Source organism: Glycine soja, chromosome 6 (genome assembly GCF_004193775.1).
Source record: "Glycine soja cultivar W05 chromosome 6, ASM419377v2, whole genome shotgun sequence".
Lineage (NCBI taxonomy): Eukaryota > Viridiplantae > Streptophyta > Magnoliopsida > Fabales > Fabaceae > Glycine > Glycine soja.
In genome coordinates this window covers 11,860,010-11,865,838 of record NC_041007.1, presented here as the reverse complement: position 1 = coordinate 11,865,838, position 5,829 = coordinate 11,860,010, and the positions used below count along the sequence as shown (strand labels likewise).

Here is a 5,829-nt window from a genome sequence, read left to right as displayed (position 1 = left end):
ATTATCCTCTATTAAAAGTAATCATGTTCGAGTAAGATAGAATCCCTATAAATGATAAAACTCTCTTTTTAAAATATTTAATATAACCCTGGACGCCAACTTGAAAACTCTAATTAAGTTGGAGTAACCTCACGTTACTTGATGGGGGGGGGAATGATGCATCCAAACTCGACTCTCGGAGAAAGTTCAACATGGCATAAAAAAAAACATTTTCTGCATTACCGGCTTATTTTATCGTAAAGGTTAGTTGTGCTTCAAGGATATGAATGAACAGCAATAATATTTATCTAGGCAAACAATCTTCTTTAATTATCTCGAGGACGGGTAATTGTAGCACTGGTGGCCCTCGCTGTAAAATTACAAGCAGGGAAGTTAAAACAAGTTTTGAAATAATTAGTAATAGGGTTAATTGAATTGAGTATAAACTTTTTTTAACTCTTTCTGGTTTGAACTGTATACAATTTTGATCTCAAGTTTTTCTCAAATTAATTAAGTTCTTATTTTTTTTTAAATATTAATTAAATTTGATCCATCTATCAGATTTCTTTTACTTGAAATTTTTAATTAAACTCCCCACTATCAAACCATCTTAACCCACCAACATTTAACTCCTAACAGATTGCTACTTACAAGAGAAACACATCCCACTATTCCTATAGATTCAATCACTATTTGTTTTCAAGACCCAACCTTTTCAACCTTAGGTTAGGAACTACCAATTGACAAACTTCCACACTATAATTCCCCAGATATGGTTACCCCCTTGCAGTGGCACTGGGGGGAAAATAGCAGTGTAATTGACATTCTTTTTGATAGAGTATTACACAAGTGCCATTTGGGCAGGAAAAAATGTTCCAACACACAACAGGGATACCAGGTATCTGCATTACTAATGTTGAGTTTCAAGCAACAGTAATCTAAAAAATGAAATATTGCTAATTAGACAGAGCACAGAGGTGCTACAGCACAAAGAGGCCACATAGAATTCTCAAATCCATAATCTTGAAATCCTAAAACTGTGTATCAGCTGTACTAAATTTTAATCGCATGGCTGGCCTTGAAATTTGAAGAATAAAATGTGCAAAAAAAATATTAATGGGATTTGGGAGGGTTATGAAATGATTCCATATTTCATTTGCTGGGAAGGCAATATCAAGATCAATTTTTTTTCCAATAAAAATATAATGAATTGAAACGGTATTTTGTAAGTACATAACCATCTTGAATAAATTTATTATTTCTTTATTTTCTGATCACCTGGAAAGAACAAGATGTTAAAGAATATACAAAAGCAGGACAAGATATTGTAATAATAATGTTAACACTTAACAAGACCAGTTCAATGGGCAAGGTTTCCAACCTGCAGGGATCCGCAAAGGGTAACTGTATGCTGCCTTATCCTGGAAGCGAAGAGGCTGTTTCCCTGCTATTTTCAGCTTGTAGTCAGAATCAGCTTCAAAATTGAAATTAAATTATAAATTAATAAAATAGTTATAATCTTAACCCTCTTGTGGCTTTGCATCATATATAGCTGAAAAAGGACATGTTCTATATGCCCCTAAAATATAATTGACATTTGTGCATGTTTTGTGGGGTGCCCTTGTGAGTTGTGTCTATCCTATCCATCTGTATGGGAATTGAGCTGTGATTACCGGATTACACAAACGACATTTTAACACACCAGGTTACATAAGCAATCAACTATGTGAGGCATAGAATCCGTTTACAAAGAAAATCATAATCAATAATAAGCAACCTGATATATAGCTAAACCTCAGCTTCTGATATGTTATAGGGAAGTAAAAAACTAAATGTCTTCTTTGGGTATCAAAACAAGTAATTGTGTCTAAACTTCACCAAATTTTGATTATTGTGTTAAAATGTGAAAAAGATATGGAATCCAGGGAAATTTATTATTAGCAAGAACTTGTTATTCCAAATCAGATACTGACTATCGTTAAGAAATTTGCCTTTGCCTGCTGGTGTACAATGCATGAGTGAGATATCACCAAAGAACAACCATAATGTCTGTCTTCTTTCCCTCTTCCTTGTCAATGTTTGCCAAAATGCTCTTAGACATATAGGAAGAAACGTACTGAAGCATACAACAAATGGAAATCCCAAAACTGCCTGAAATGAAGGGTCATACAGCACATGATGACAAGCACGCAGAATAACAAAGCAAGAGAAATTGCCCCTACAACATGAGACCTGCAAGAAGTTAAGGAAATTGTCAAGCATAATGGCATCAATAATGTCCTAACATCTTCAATGCACTTTACACATTAATACATCAGAAAGAAAAATGATCACACAACCCTACATGAATCCTACCAGGGATTGGATATCCTAGATGGTATTTTAAGCAGTGATCAAATTATGTTGGTGTCTATATATTCCTTTCATTTTTATGGAATACTAATCAATACTTAACAGAGCACTTCAATATAGATGGATTACCCAAAAAAGGCCAGTTTAAAACCATACCAGTATATGCACTGCTATTATAATCTACTGAATAGAATTATCATGCTATGGGGTTGAAGAAACTAACATTTTTTTTTTAAATGCATAAGAATCCAAAACTCAAGATGAAAACCCATCTATTGCACTCATTATAAATTTTCAGTAACCCATTTGCAGATACCAAAAAAGCAACCTTTCAAATGCCAGATTAAAAAGAAAAAAATTCAATAATAAACTGAAAGGATTTTTTTTTAAAAAAAAATCTGTAGTATCAGGAGCAAATGAAGTCTCCTTTTAGCTATAATAAAAAAACTTAAAGACTAAACAGACCCTATCTATGATCATCTTTTTGACACAATAAAACAGACAAAAGCTCCCCAGATGAGAAAGAAAACATCATTAGGTGGAGAATAGCCAAGAAGAAGACGGTCTCAGCACAAAAATCAAAGAGTTGTGTTATTCAAACAACATTTTATACCACACTTTTTGTGTCTATCTCTCTCCACCACATCATCTCATTTTTCTGTCTTCACTTTATTTCTCTCAGTTGTATAATTTGTTGTGTGAATTATTATACCAAAAGCATTTCTCAAAAACAAATAACTAGAAGCAAATTCTTAACTAAGAACAAGGAGAACAAAATGCATAAATTATTTCAAGCCCAAATTCCAAAAGTCAGCAACTTGAAGCACCTCAAGTCCTCTGAGAAAAACTAGGAGTCAAAGAGGTGAAATAATAAAGAGAAGAAAAGGAAAAGATGAAATACTTCAAGTTGTTTGAGCAAAGCAGCATAGCTAGTGATGGCTGGATATTGGTAGTAGGACTCCCTATCACCAGCATTATTCAGAAAGTACTATTCTCAGTCTATGCAAGTAATTCTAAATTTGAATAAAACTCATCAAATCATTGCTACACACCTTAAAATGCCACAACGGTTTATGCACAAACCAACCATAAAATCCCCCAAAAGAGATACCAAAAAGGTAAGAAGGGTAGAAGAACTTACAAAATCCAAAGAAAAGAAAAAAAAAAGACTGTTTGTGTTTCAGGTCAAAGAAAGACCACAAGAACAAGTGACATTGGGTGTCTCTATTTAATCATACCAGCTAAGCTTCCATCTAAAGCTTAAACCAACTTTCCTACTTGCTCTTCAAATTCTTTCAGCAATGAAGAGAATTCAGAGATATGAAGTGTTTATATTTCTACGGTAGTTCTAGACAACTCAATTCCTAGTGTAAAGTAAAATCCTGAAAACCAGCATGCAAGTACATTTCAATTGATCACTATAACCTTTAGCTCATTAGAAAGTGTATTGAGTCTCCTGATTCATAACCTCTTTCCGTAATGGGGATGTGCGAAGAGCTGAATACAGAAATTCATTCATCTTGATCAGTCAGTGCTATTGTTTGTCCTGCTCTGTACACAATGTGTTCTGTGAAAACAAACTATTTAAAAGGTATCCAGCAGACTTCATCCTATGAACAAGATCAATAGCACACTCCTTTTTATCTTGGGAAAGATTAAGATGGTTGAGGAGCTGCTCACAAACACTTGACTTCAACTTGAAACATCTGTCAAGAGTGTAAAGGAAGATGTTTACTGCATCATCCAGCCTTCCTTTTTCACTGAGACCTCGGATTAAAAATACACAACTTGTAGGATTGATATTGATATTGAACTTATCAAGAACAGAAAATATAACTGATGCTTCATCTACTTTTTCTGCCTGGCAAAACCCAATAAGTAGAATTGTATATGGAGCTAAAGCAAAATCTCTCAACCTGAAGTCCAATTCTAGTAAACCTTGAAATGCCTGTTCCACTTTTCCTCTGACAAAACATTGCTCCAAAGCATTGATTGAATCATCTTCCCTGCCACGAAGGTTCTTCAAATATTCCAAATAAAGACGGAAGGCCTGTGAGACCTTCCTCTTTCTACACAACCAAGTCATAAGTGCTCTATAAACTTCAAAGCTAGGTTCACACCCATGCTTCAGCATATGCTCACGAATCTTAAAGGCATCCTCTTCTCTGCCAATCCTGAAAAGCCCATCGATAAGTGTCCCATAAGTAACAGAGTTAGGTGAGAACCCTTTGTTTTGCATATCCTTGAAAAACTTTAAAGCACCATTGATATTAGCAGCCTTGCAAAAGCCGTTGATTAGAACATTGTACGTCACAATGTCAGGCATAACCCCACTACAAGCAACTTGAGTGAGAAGCTTGTATGCATCCACAAGTTGTCCAGCCTCACACATTTGCTCCACCTTTTTCTGGAGACTAACAGTATCTAAAACCTGATCAGAACCCTGAGAAAGCCAGAAGAATAACGAAGGACTTCTCCCAATCTCCATCTTGTACAATAAAAGGTGTGCCTCCTCAAGTTTACCAGCCTTGCACAGTCCATGCATAAGAGCATTGAAGGTCACTGCTGAAGGAAAGCATCCAAGCTTCTCCAACTTATTAAATATTTACTGTGCCTTCTCAACCATTCCTCTCTTATACAGGTCACAGATGAGAATGGTATGTGTGCAAACATTATGAAATTCTATGCTCAGAAATTTCAAGTTGGAGAGATCGTGCTTGATCCAAAAGACCAACATTGCAGAGACCTTTAATAATTTCATTGTAACAAACAACATCAGGAACTAAGCCCCTCTGGGTCATCTCACCTAACATCTTGCCAGCTTCACCAACCCTGCCCTCCCTTGACAAACCTCGTATCAAAATGGTGTACAAAACAACATCCGGCTCAATACTTTCACTTTGTTTCTTTTGACTAACATTTTTTTTTTTTTTTACTAACATGTTTATTTACCCTCGAATCTGAATAACATGTAAACTAATGGATGGTTAGTTTTCGTTTACTTTCTTTCTATAATACAAATATTCTCCATCCCAGTCAATAGTTTTGGAGTTCGGTAAGATCGTTACATATGGTAAAATTATTTCTTTCCCGTAATTAGCATAATTATTATATGTCTAAGAACCTAAAATCTCTAATTAAACCAATCCAGTGAAAGTTATTCAAGGTCAATGGTTCAAATTGATTTTAATAAAATATTTTTAATATTTTGAATTGATAATAATAAAAAAATAAATTTCACTTAAAGTATAATAAGTTATAATGTTTTTTTAATAAAAAAACAAAACAGCGTCATTTTTAAAGTTTTTTTAACAAAAAAAGTTAAGTAAAACCAGTTAACACTTTATCGTTAAATCAGATACGTGATGGATTCGCAATCGAACCGGCCAGTTCGATTTAGGTTTCAAAATATTGGGTTAACCAATCTCACTCAGCTGAATTTACATATTTAATGATATGCAAGAGACGTATCTATTTGTTCCACATTAGAGGCCATTG

The 5,829-nt window shown here is 34.4% G+C and overlaps 1 pseudogene; it reads right to left on the bottom strand.

Annotated features, from left to right (window-relative positions):
- Window positions 1-1,146: 1,146 nt before the first annotated feature.
- On the bottom strand, window positions 1,147-5,273 carry LOC114414329 (annotated as a pseudogene).
- Window positions 5,274-5,829: the final 556 nt, after the last annotated feature.